The sequence below is a fragment of the Petaurus breviceps genome, unplaced genomic scaffold (assembly GCF_028583685.1).
Source record: "Petaurus breviceps papuanus isolate PSGF00001 unplaced genomic scaffold, PetGlider_PUasm1.0 38, whole genome shotgun sequence".
Classification (NCBI taxonomy): domain Eukaryota; kingdom Metazoa; phylum Chordata; class Mammalia; order Diprotodontia; family Petauridae; genus Petaurus; species Petaurus breviceps.
In genome coordinates, this window is record NW_027186304.1 from 4,689,624 (window position 1) to 4,702,318 (window position 12,695).

Consider the following 12,695-nt stretch of genomic DNA (forward strand, 5'->3'; position numbering starts at 1 on the left):
ATTTACTCTGGCATCTTGGCTCCATTAGAAATGACTTCTAATTAGCAGTGAATGTGGATATTTTTTTTTAAATAAAATGGCTTTCTACAGCTTATCACACAAATACATGTGAACATTATCGCTGGAAAAAAAACAACCAATCTCACACATTTTTCAAGGTGGCAGGGTAGAAACAGGACTGCCATGCACTCTGGCTCTCACTTCCTCCAGTTCATGTAAAAGGTGATTATGAACAACTTTGGAGCTACAAAACCCACAAAATGAAACAGAGAGCTAACCTAACACTGAGAACAGCCCTACAGGCAGGCAGGAATTGATCAGCACAGCACTCTGGGAGCCAAACACACCCCTGTAGCAGCCAGAGATTTTAGCCCCAAGGCAGGCCTGAGCAGCATCCACGTGGAGAGAGTTCAAATCACCAGCAGGTGTGGTGATTTCCAGAAGTATCAACCCATAGATTCTAAGGACAAAGTGAGAGGTCAGTGCAGTGTGTACTTTGAGATGAGGTAGTTTGGGAGTGTGGTTGGCCTTTATCCCCTGGATGCAGAAGCTTCTGAGGCACCTGGCCATGCAGCTGCAGCCATGTACCATCTTCAGCTCCTGGCCTGCAGATTGCAGGGGGACAAAGAAACCAGTGTGAGGGGTTATTGCTCTTGCTTTAACCTGCTTCAATCTGGATTGTGGTCTAGGGTAGACGTCCTGGGGTGTGTGAACAGCTTGCCAGAGTCTGTTGAGGCTTTGGAGAGGGCATTGAACTTATACCTTTGGCAGCTGAGAAAACCACAGGATTTGGGACAAAGCTCTCATGTCTGGTGGCAGAGTTCTACTGTGGCAAAAAGCCCAAAAGTCAAGTAATTGAGTGGCAAAATGAACAGACAAAGGAAGCAAAGCAAAAAAATCAATCCAACTTTACACTCCTATTTTGAGGACAAAAAAGATCAAAGCATGGAACAGGAGGAAAATAATGAAGTCAGAACTCCTACACCAAAAGCTTCCAAAAAAAATTCAAGCTGATTACAGGACATTAAGAAGTATTTTGAAAACCAAAAAAAAAAAATTGGAGGAAAAATTGAGAAGAGAAATGAAAATGATGCAAGAAAATTATGAAATTAGAGGCAACAACTTCACTGAAGAAAATAACACCTTAAAAAATGACTAACTCAAATGGCAATAGTGGCTCAAAAAGTCAGTGAGAATAAGATTGCCTTCAAAAGCTGAATTTACCAGATGGAAAAAGTATCTCAAAAGCTCACTGAGGAGAATCATTCCTTCAGAATTAGATTGGAGGAAATGGAAGCTAGTGACATAATGAGAAATCAAGATACTATTAAACAGATCCAAAGAAATGAAAAAAAAAGTAGGCAATGTGAAATATCTCTTTGGGAACACTACTGAATTGCAAAATTGTTCCAGGAGAGAAAACTTAAAAATTATTGGACTACGTGAAAGCCATAATCAAAAAAAGAACCTAGACATCATCCTTCAAAAAATTCTCAAGGAAAACTGCCCTGATGTTTTAGAACAAGATGGCAAAATGGAAGTTGATAGAATACACTGATCACCCCCTGAAAAAGATCCCAAAAAGAAAACACCTAGGAATATTATACCAGCATCCAGGATGCCCAGATAAAGGAGAAAATATTACAAGCAGCCAAGAAGAAACAATTTGAATATTTTAGAAACACAATCAGGATAACACAGGATCTGGCAGCTTCTACACTGAGGGAATCAATAGGCTTAGGATATGATATTCCAGAGGTCAAAGGAGCTGGGATTAAAACCAAGAATTACCTACCCAGCAAAACTGTGTATCATCTTTCAGGGGAAAATATGGTCATTCAATGGAATAGAGGACTTTCAAGCATTCTTGATTAAAAAAAAAACAGAGTTGAATAGGCAATTTGACATTCAGATACAAGAAGCAAGAGAAGTTTAAGAGGGTAAACTGGGAAAAGAAATCATAAGGAACTTGTCAAAGTTGAACTATTTACATTCTTACATGGAAAAAACATTAATTGTAACTTATGAAACTTTTCTCAGTATGAGATATATATATATACATATATAAATTTTTAATATTATTTTACATGTAACTTGGAAATAAGATATGCAGCCACTGGGGCATCTAGATCCACCGTGCCCTACTGGAAAGTCAGAGGGGGTATGGGAGAAGATATAGGAGAGAGCATATTGGAGGACGTGATATCCAGTGAGATCACTATTTTGGGGTGCTGTGTAGGGGGAAAACAGGGACAAAATTTGTAACTAACATCTTGCGGAAATAAATGATATAAACTAGAAGTTAAGAAAGAATTTGATAAAAAAAAAAAACAATGGTCCTCAATTCATTCTTATTGAAAACAATTCTTTATTTATTATTTTAGGGCCCAGTCTAATACTTCTTTCTTAGTTAATTTAAATGTTTTTCATTACAAGGAGGGTATGAATGTATATTTCCAGGGATTTTTATTTACCCCCAAATATTAATAATATTAATTTTGGCTTATTTTTCATTTACTAAAATTTTAAAAATAAAAAAATGCAGAAAAAATTATGAATCAATATGGAATGTAAGATAGAAATTTTCCAACTAAAATATTAGCATTTAAAACAGATTCTCAATACCATATTTGCACCTAGAAAATAAGTTAAAAAGGGATTCAAAGCTGTAAACTAATAAGACAAGTGTAGTGAAGCATACAGAGCCATGATAAAGTGTTTTTCTATGGTAGATGACTTGTAAATGAACTGAGAATTCAAATTTATTATGTGCTAATAAATTACTTTAGAACATAGTTTGAAATGAACCTTTCTAATCTGGGTTGTGTGAAATCTCTGCGAAAGATTCAATCATCTTCCATTGCCAGCAAATATTTATTGAGTGGCTACTATGTGTCAGACACTGTCGTTGGATAAGTACAACCAGGTCTCATTTTCTAAAATGCATCCTATCTTTACAGTCAACTACAAATTACCAAGCACTTATTGAGCTTTTATTGTGTTCCAGGGACTGTCTAGGGGCTGAGGATAAAAAGCCAAGAGCAAAAATTTCCCTGGTCTTTAGTATTTTCCTTTTCTCAGGAAGGTGGTGCTAAAAAATAGAATAAGCACATAAATAATGAAAACTAAAATACATGTAATGGAATGAAAAATACATTCATCATATGTTATGAGAAAAGCATGCATTCACATGCATGTATATAGGATTTCACAGAACATATATGTGCACATATTATATATGTTCATTTACATGCACATGTATGTGTGCGTACATGTGTGTGTATTCCAAGCAAGCAGGTAGACACTGATACCTGTGTGACTGAGGAAGGTCATCCAGAGATTCACAAGTGATGGACCCTTTAAAAGTGGCAAATGATTTTAAAGGCAGAGACATAAAGGGCAAAGCAACATCAATGTGAGTTTACTGTGTATACCAAGAGTAATTGTCTATTTAGTATAATTGTAATAAAACAGTATCAAGAGACAGAAAGATCAGAAAAATTTGCCTTAAACAACTGAGTGATGTATATTCAGTGATATAAAAGTAATATTATTTCTCACTCATGAATTAGAAACTATAATTTATATGTAGAGAACATATTTTCTGGAAAATGCACATGAATGGAAATATGGAAGAATGTACCTTAATGAAAATGAAGCAAAGGTGCAGCAGATTACCCCCCAAACAATTTCCATTAATCTATCAGGAGCAATAAATCTAAGACTTCAGGTCAAAGACAATCCCCATTTAATACTTTTAAAATTATTTCAAATACAATTTAATGATTAACCTAAACACAACCAAGATAAATCTACTCAATGAATTCTCAAGATAAAATGAGATGATTACAGAGAAGCTATACTCCATACAATTAATATTCTTTCCTAAAGAAAAGCACCAAATATAGAACCAAAAAGATAACTTCCTTTAATATTTTACAACTTCAGATGTTGTTGCTATCCTTATAAATGTTTTGTTTCTTTCCATTTTACTTGAAAAACTATATTACCAAACATTACAAGTTTTAAATAAGACACTATACATTCTTTCCCATGACATTATTGAACTTCGTACTAAAATCACAAAGTTGGCTAACTATGAAGATATGCAAAGATAAATAAATCCATGCCTTCCTCCCTTCTTATCAGGTTATATATAAATGTAATGAACATCTGCTTCATGGATCAATAATCAATTATATATAACTATTTCTATTAAACATTCTTATTTGCTTAATCTGATAAGTTGCTTTGAAATATTGTTGCAGTTTCAAAATTGGCACTAAAAGCAATCCAAAGGATAATTAGCAAAAATCTACTTGAGACAGAGAAAGCTTTAAAAAAAATGCACGTTACTTAGGTGCAAATTAAAATAGAATATAGAAATTAAATTAGACAGTGATTGAAAAAGAAACTAATGCCCATCATAAATCTCTACTACCAAACCATATACTGACAAGTGTCTGTTGCCCATTGTATCAGCAATGCCATATTCACAATGCCTATAGAGATTACAAATATGCTGATATAATTATCCATCACAAAATACATCAGGTTTGCCATTTGGGGAAATAAACTAGAAAATTTATTAAGATACCAAAAGACTGAGTCCCAAATCCAGAAAGTGAAAGCCATCAGAGTAGTTATGACATTGTCACAGGTAGATAAAGTAGAAAGCACCCACATTTTCAAGCCTTTAAAACAGAACAGGCTACCTCAGGCAAAGGTCCTCCTCTCCCCACTCACAGCAACCACCCAGCGTCCTGGAAGCACGCTCCCAGCAGCTCTGGCCCCTGGCAGTCCTCAGCAGGAGTCCTTAGCAGAAAGTCCTGCTCCCAGAAGCTCTGGCCGCTGGCAGTGCTCCGCAGGGGTCCTAAATAAAAAAAAAAAAGGCAACCACCGCCAACTGCCAACCGCAGGACCGTTAGCTCGGCTTTTCACTTTCTCTTGCTCTGCTATGTCAGCACGTCCATGGGGCATGGAAGATCTTTAAATCCCATAACCCTTACACCCATGAATAGTTAACCATAGAATTTATAAATGTACTAGGTCTTTAATACTTATTGCAAGAAATTTTCTTTTGAAAATAAAGCTTCATGAAAATGGCAGAGCAGAAACATGATGTCTGTGCAGCTCTGCCTTCCACCTCCTCCAATTAATGTAAAAAATGATGCTAGACAAACTTTGGAAGTACAGAACTCACAAAATGACAGAGAGAAGCTAACCTCCCACTAAAGACAGTCCAGCAGGCAATCAGGAAGGGGCCAGCACAGCACTCAGGGAGCCAAGCCCAGCCCCATGTGAGCCTGAGGTTTTAGCTTCAGGGCAGGCACAACCAGCTTCTGTCTGGAGGGACTTCAGATGACCAGCAGCTTTGGCAGTTTCAAGAATTATCAACCCTTAGATGCTAAGGACAAAGTGAGAGGCCAGAGCAGTGTGGCATTTGGGAGCCAGGAGTTCAGCAGTGGGATCCTGCCATTATCTCTGGAGGGAGAAGTCGCTGAGGCACTGGACTCTGCAGCTGCAGTCACATGTCAGCTTAAGCTCCTGGCTTTCAGACTGTAGGGGGGACAAGCAACCATCCTGAGGGGTAATCACTTTTGCTTTAAGATGTTTGGATCTGGATTGTGGTCTAGGGTGGAGATCCTGGGTTGCATGATCAGCTTGCCAGAGCGTGTATAGCCTCAGAGAGTGCACATAACTAACAGCTCCAAGAGCTGTGAAAACCACAATTTGGGATAAAGCTCCACTGTCGGGTAGCAGAGTCCTACTGTGTTAAAAAGCTCAAAAGTCAAGTAATTGAGTGGCAACGTGAGGAAGAAAAGGAAGTAAAGCAAACACAGCAATCCAACTTTAAACTCATAATTTGGGGACAAAAAGGATCAAATCATGGAACAAGAGGAAGACAGCAAATATCAGAAGTCCTGCACCAAAAGCTTCAAAAAAAATACTAGCAGATTACAGGACTTAGAGGGCCTTAAGAAGGATTTTGAAAACCAAATAAGAGAAGCGTAGGAAAAATTGGGAAGGGAAAAGAGAAAAATGCAAGAAAATTATAAAATGAGAGTCAACAATCTTACTGAAGAAAATAACACCTTAAAAATAAACTAACTAAAATGGCAAAAGAGGCTCAAGAAGGCAATGAGGAGAAGAATACCTTAAAAATCCTAATTTTCCAGATAGAAAAATAATCTCTAAACCTCACTGAAGAGAATCATTGCTTCAGAATTAGACTGGAGCAAATGGGAGTAATTGACTATGAGAAATCAAGATACCATTAAACAGATGCAAACATATGCAAACAGAGAAAAACAAATGAAAATAATAGAAGGCAATGTGAAATAAATCAGTGGGGAAACCACGGACCTGGAAAACAGATCCAGGAGATATAATTTAAAAATTATTGGACTACCTGAAAGCCATGATCAAAAAAAGAACCTAGAAATCATCCTTCCAGAAATTCTCAAGGAAATTTGCCTAATGTTTTAGAAAGAGAGGGCAGAATAGAGGTTGAAAGAATACACTGATGACTTCCTGAAAATGATACCAAAAAGAAAACTCCTAGGAATATTATAGCCAGGTTCTGAAGGTCCCAGATCAAGGAGAAAATTTTATAAGCAGCCAGGAAGAAACAATTCGAATATTGTGGAAACACAATCAGGATAACAAAGAGGACCTGTCAGCTTCTATATGAGGGGTTGAAGGGCTTGCAATATGATCATCTGGAGGTCAAAGTAGCTGGGTTTAAAACCAAGAATCACCTGCCCAGCAAAACTGGGTGTGATGTTTCAGGGGAAAAAATATATTTTCATTCAATGCAATAGAGGACTTTGAAGCATTCTTGTTGAAAAAAAAAAACAGCGTCGAATAGAAAATTTGGCATTCAGATACAAGAAGGAAGAGAAGCATGAGAAGGTAAACAGGGAAGAGAAACCATAAGGAACTTATCAAAGTTGAACTATTTACATTCCTACATGGAAAAACAATAATTGTAACTCATGAAAATTATCTCACTATGAGAATAGTTGGAGGTAATAGAAATATATATTATAATAGCAATATATTACATATATATAGATATATAATTAAATATATGTATATATATATATATACATATATATGTTTATACAGGAGAGTCCATGGACATATGAATACATATGTGAGTGTGTGCATATATGTGTACAGGTATACATAGATAGAGGACACAGGGCCATTTTAATGGGAAGGGATGATACTTAAAAGGTGAAATTAAGCAGTGAGTGAGAAATATAATGAGAGGAGATGGGGAGAGACAGAATGGGGTAAACTATCTCATATAAAAGAGGGAAATGAAAATGGTTACAATGGAGGGGAAGAACATGAAGGCAAAAGGGAAGGGGTCACCCTTATTCTCATTGAATTTGGTTTAGGGAGGGAATGACATACACACTATATATGGTATCTCACCCTACGGGAGAGTAGGGGGTAACGGGATTAGGGGGAGATTATGGAAGGCAGGGCAGGCTGGAGGAGCATGGAAGTTGGAAGCACCCACTTTTGAAAAAGGACAGGATGAAGATAGAGAATAAAACAAGTGGGAGATGGCATAGGATAGAGGGAAATACAGTCAGTCTTTTACAATATATCCACTATGGAAATGTTTTGCATAGCTACACATGTACAAGCTATATTGAATTGCTTATCTTCCCAGTAAGGGTGGATGACAAGGCATGAAGGGAATGAATCTGGAATTCAAAGTTTTTAAATGTAATTATATATATTCTTACATTAACCCGGGGAGAGGGCAAAAAAGTTTCATGCAACTGGATCTGTATATACTGTATTCATGTACTCTCATTTTGTTATTAAATGTATACATGTGAGGGGCGGCTAGGTGGCTCAGTGAGTAAAGCACTGGCCCCAGAGTCAGGAGGTCCTGAGTTCAGTTCCGGTCTCAGACACTTAACACACCCACACCCACACACACTCACAAAACTAGCCAGGTAACCTTGGGCAAGTTACTTAACCCCAATTGCCCTCCAAAAGGCAAAAAACATAAAAATAAATAAAAATATGCATATGCTGTCACTTTACTCATGCAAGTTTTTACTGAGGAGGCATTTTCAAATCATCAGCTTCAGCAGTTATGCTCCATTTGAATATATTTCCTTTTATTATTCTCAATGTAGATGATATTTCTATTTTTATTTTTACCCTTTCAACCCCATTATTTTCCATTTTCATTCCATTTGGATGTGTCAAATGAGAAGTGCCTTAGTATTAACTGATGCTTAAATACCAGTCACAGTGGAGAAATCATGCAGAATGTGATTCCCTCACAATGAAATAGAGAATGATGAGAATTAGAAAGAATTAAGTAAGATTAAATTTTTTCCTCTCTACAATTTATGAAATACAAATTCATTCATGCATGCATACATATACATGCATATGTATATATGTGTGTATTCATATGTACATACATGCATTCATATATTTGTGTTTCCAAAACAATTCTTGTTACTTTCTCATTTAATAAAAGTTTGAGCTTGATTAAGTTATTTTCCTTTTCTTAATATGAACCAGGTTAAAATTAATTAATGCAAGTATAATCATGCCACAGAGTAGTTTATACTATGCACATACATACATGCATACATACACACATATATACATATATGCACATGTGTGTACACACACCAGCAGGTTCACACACATACATAAACACATATAATTTCATTACAGTGATACTAAATTTTTAAAACAAATGGTGAAAAACAGATTTCAAAATATTTTATTACTATTACCTAAAAGAGAAAGGACTTTTTTGGAGAAACAAACATAAGCTCCTTATTATATATGTATTCTATTGAGAGTTGCATGTAACTTTCAAGGTGAAGTGGCATAGAGAGTTGTTAAGGTGAATATTAACACTTAACAAAAATCCTCTTGTTAATTCGGTCATCTATCATATAACTTGAACCAGATATCAAATTCATGAAATTGCTTCTAACTAATTTTTTTTCAAATTCAAATCCTTCCCATTATTTTAAGGAACAGATAAAATTCCACCTTCTCCATAATACTTATGTCCTGTTCCCCATATCCCAAATGATAATTAATTCTCCCTCATCTTATCTCATAAAATTTATTTGTACTCTCTTTATGTGCTTCATGTATTCTAACATAGGTCAGCTAGGTTATCCAGTGAGCAGAATGCTGGGCTTGAAATAACCACACTAAAATTCATGAGTTCAAATCCAGCCTCAGACACTGTCTGTGATGTTGGAAATGTCATTTGACTATTTACCTCAATTCCTTGTCTATAAATTGAGCTAGAAAATTAAATGGCAAATCGCTCTAGTATTTTTGCCAAGGACATCTCAAAATGGGATCATAGTCGGACAAAGCTGAAATGACTCGACAACAAAAAACACAACATACTCTAACATGTATTATATTTCTGCATGCATGTGTGTGTTTTATCATGCCCGCTAACATGCTTCGTGAGGCAAAGGACCACGTTTTATTTATCTTTTTATCTACTCTATCACATATAGTACAACTCAATCCATGTTTCATGGATTCTTTTATCCAATTTACTACAGAGGCAGTCCAGTTGATAGGGCACATATTGTTTATCGAAGACTTAAAATATATTTGCCATTGAAAAATTAGAGAGTACTGGCAACTATCAATTTCAATATTGCGTTCATCACCATCTTATGACAGTGTGCATGCTATTATTGTTTTTCACTATATGGAGGAGGAAATTGAGCTTGAATTAAATGCAGATGTGTAAAATTTATCTGTGTAAGGTCATATAGAGACTGTGATCAGAAAGTTTCTCCATTGTCCCTTAAGTATTCTAAATAACCTTCCTCCTAGGTCTGGATCCATATTAAACCCTTCATCAAAACCTCTATGTTGTTTGACTAGGCTGGTCATTTTTGATGCTCACACACTTTTCTTCTTTTTGGTTTGTGACTGACATTATTTGTGAAGAGAAATTAATATTAATAATTATAAGCATTTGTCTGAATTGATAAAACAAAGTTTCAAAAATTCAGCCAGAAAAGCTTCGATAATGTGTTTTATGGTTCCCAAAATATATTGAAAAATAATTTATAGGAATCCAGTTTAAGAATTGTTGTTTTAGAAGGAAAGCATTTTTATGTACAATTTAGACAAAATCCCATTTAATTCTATTTGTGTGTGTGTGTGTGTGTGTGTGTGTGTGTGTAAGAAGTCCCTATGCAGCTGCAGGGGATATTGTACATTCTTTTTACCATGCCTGGACTTGTTTACAACAGAAAGTTTTTGTACTTACTTTTCCAAGTTATTGACTCTCTCTTACATCCATCTCACTTCTTAAGATTATGGAAGATTTCATGAATTTTCTTGTCATTTTTATGCAGGGGGCATGCTCATCTTCTCTGTATCTCTCCAATTTGAGTTTATGTGCTACCAAAGCAAACGCTCTTATAATTTTCTAAAGTAAATATTAAGTGAACATTTATTCTCATTATACCTTCCAAACACCTTGATTGTCTTTTACATTAAGACTTATCAAAGGGGGAAGCTAGGTGGTGCAGTGAATAGATCCCCGACCCTGGGGTCAGGAGGACCTGAGTTCAAATGCAGCCTCAGTCACTTACTAGCCATATGACCTTTGGCAAGTCACTTAACCCCAATTGCCCTGCCCTGCCCCCTCCAAACAAAAAGCTAAAAATTAAAGAATTTTATTTCTATTCGAAATATATTCAAATATATATTTCTCACAGGAAGAGGACTTTTTATTACTGATTCTCATAACATAATACTAAAGGTATATCTTTTATCAATATCAGAGTATTGTTATCAGTGGTACTCTCAACATTGTTTAATTATGTAATCCTGTAATTTTCAGGGAAGAAGATGCTGAGCTGACACATTAGACTGGCAAGTTAAGTAATTTAAAATATGTCTTGCTATAACTGTAGGGAAAAACACCTTTTGCAAAACTGTCAAAAACATTTTTGTGAGATTTTTTAAAAAAGGGAAAATTTTGACACTTTTTCCTGAATGTTTGGCAATGGCACAGGGTATCTTTCCCTCGTGAGAAAATCATTGTCTTTTGTCCTAATACTGACTTGATAAAAGGGGAGGCAGTCATTTCTGGGCCTGTAAACTGTTCTGCAATAATTTTACTTGATTACAATTATACCATACAATAATCAAGATATTTGTGTCTTTTTGCTCTTTCTCTGAAGGATGTAAAGTTAATATTGCCCATTACACTTATTGAACCTTATAAGGAGATAACTACAATTTTTCCATGATTAGTGAAAAAGCCTATTATTTTGGTTTCCTAATTTGGCAGTTACCTACCTATCCAATGTAGTATCAAATCTTGATGCCTTTTCCCATGTTGTTTTCAGTTGTTTTCAATATTGTTCAACTCTTAGTGACCTCATTTTAATTTTCTTGACAAAGACACTAGAGTTGTTTGCCATTTCTATCTCTAGATCATTTTTCAAATCAATAAGCTGAGGCCAAAAGGTTAAGTGACTCAAGGTTACATAACTAGTAAGTGTCTGAGGCCAAATTTGATCCAAGTAAGAAGCATCTTCCTAACATTCTATCCAGGCACTCTATAAGCTGCACCACTTAGCTGTCTTTTCCTGCATATCACACCACTTAGGTTTTTATTCTTTATACCTTTAAATGTAAATTAAATCAATATTTCATCAAAATGAGAAAGTCTGGCCAATGATATGTACTGTCATACAAATGAAAGGATACATCATTAACCATGTCACTATTTTCTTGCATGAATTTAGTGTGCCCTGAGCCTCGGTATGATTCTGTAATTCTGATCACTTATTGTAAGTGCTATGGGCTCCTAAGATATTGCTGTTATTGTTTGTGCTTTATTTTCAAAGAGGACCATGGTATCTGGAAAGTGATACCATTAGATGAAAGTGAATAGGATTTAGATAAGGGAGGCCCATACAAAGTCCCCAACATCACTTTTTCCTCTGTATCCATTTGAATTCAGTGGCCAGATATGGATGGTGACAATTGAATATGACTCAGGATGAAGTGTGGGACCTTGGCCTTTTGTGAGTATGCGTGTGTGTGTGTGTGTGTGTGTGTGTTTTGGAGGGGCAATTGGGGTTAAGTGACTTGCCCAAAGTCACATGGCTAGGTTTGTGTGTGTGTGTGCATGTGTGTGCGTGTGTGTGTGTGTGTTAAGTGTCTTGAGGCTGGATTGAAACTCAGTTCCTCCTGACTCGAGGGCTGGTGCTCTACTCACTGTGCCACCTAGCTGCCCCTTGGCCTTGGCATTTTCAAGCTAAGGTTTTAATAGGTCTTGGTTTGACTGAGGCAGTGCCCATTCAGTGATAATGGCTAAACAAAATGGGGCAATGAATGGCCTCTTAAAAATTATGTGAGAGGGGAAGATAGGGTTTCTGGCTGAAACAGAAACAATGATGCTTTACATTCATTCTGAGCCAATCAGGGCCCAGACAGTGAGCAAGTAGGATTTGGTCTGGGACAAGAGTGATTTGGGGTTAAGACTAATTTTTAAGAGAAAAACAAAAAAAAATTAAGTTTCAAAGATTAAAATTTACATTCCTTTAGGACAGATCACTACCAGGTATGTGTGTGATGTCTTTTGTAGAAAGAGAAGAAAACCAAGAAGAAGAGAAGAGAGGAGAGGAGAGGAGAGG

At 36.1% G+C, this 12,695-nt stretch overlaps 1 non-coding gene across 1 annotated transcript; it reads right to left on the reverse strand.

The window, feature by feature from the left end:
• Positions 1-10,352: 10,352 nt before the first annotated feature.
• On the reverse strand, positions 10,353-10,455 carry LOC138170752 (U6 spliceosomal RNA). The gene has a single exon (XR_011170731.1). It is a non-coding gene; the product is annotated as a U6 spliceosomal RNA (small nuclear RNA).
• Between the last annotated feature and the right edge of the window lie 2,240 nt (positions 10,456-12,695).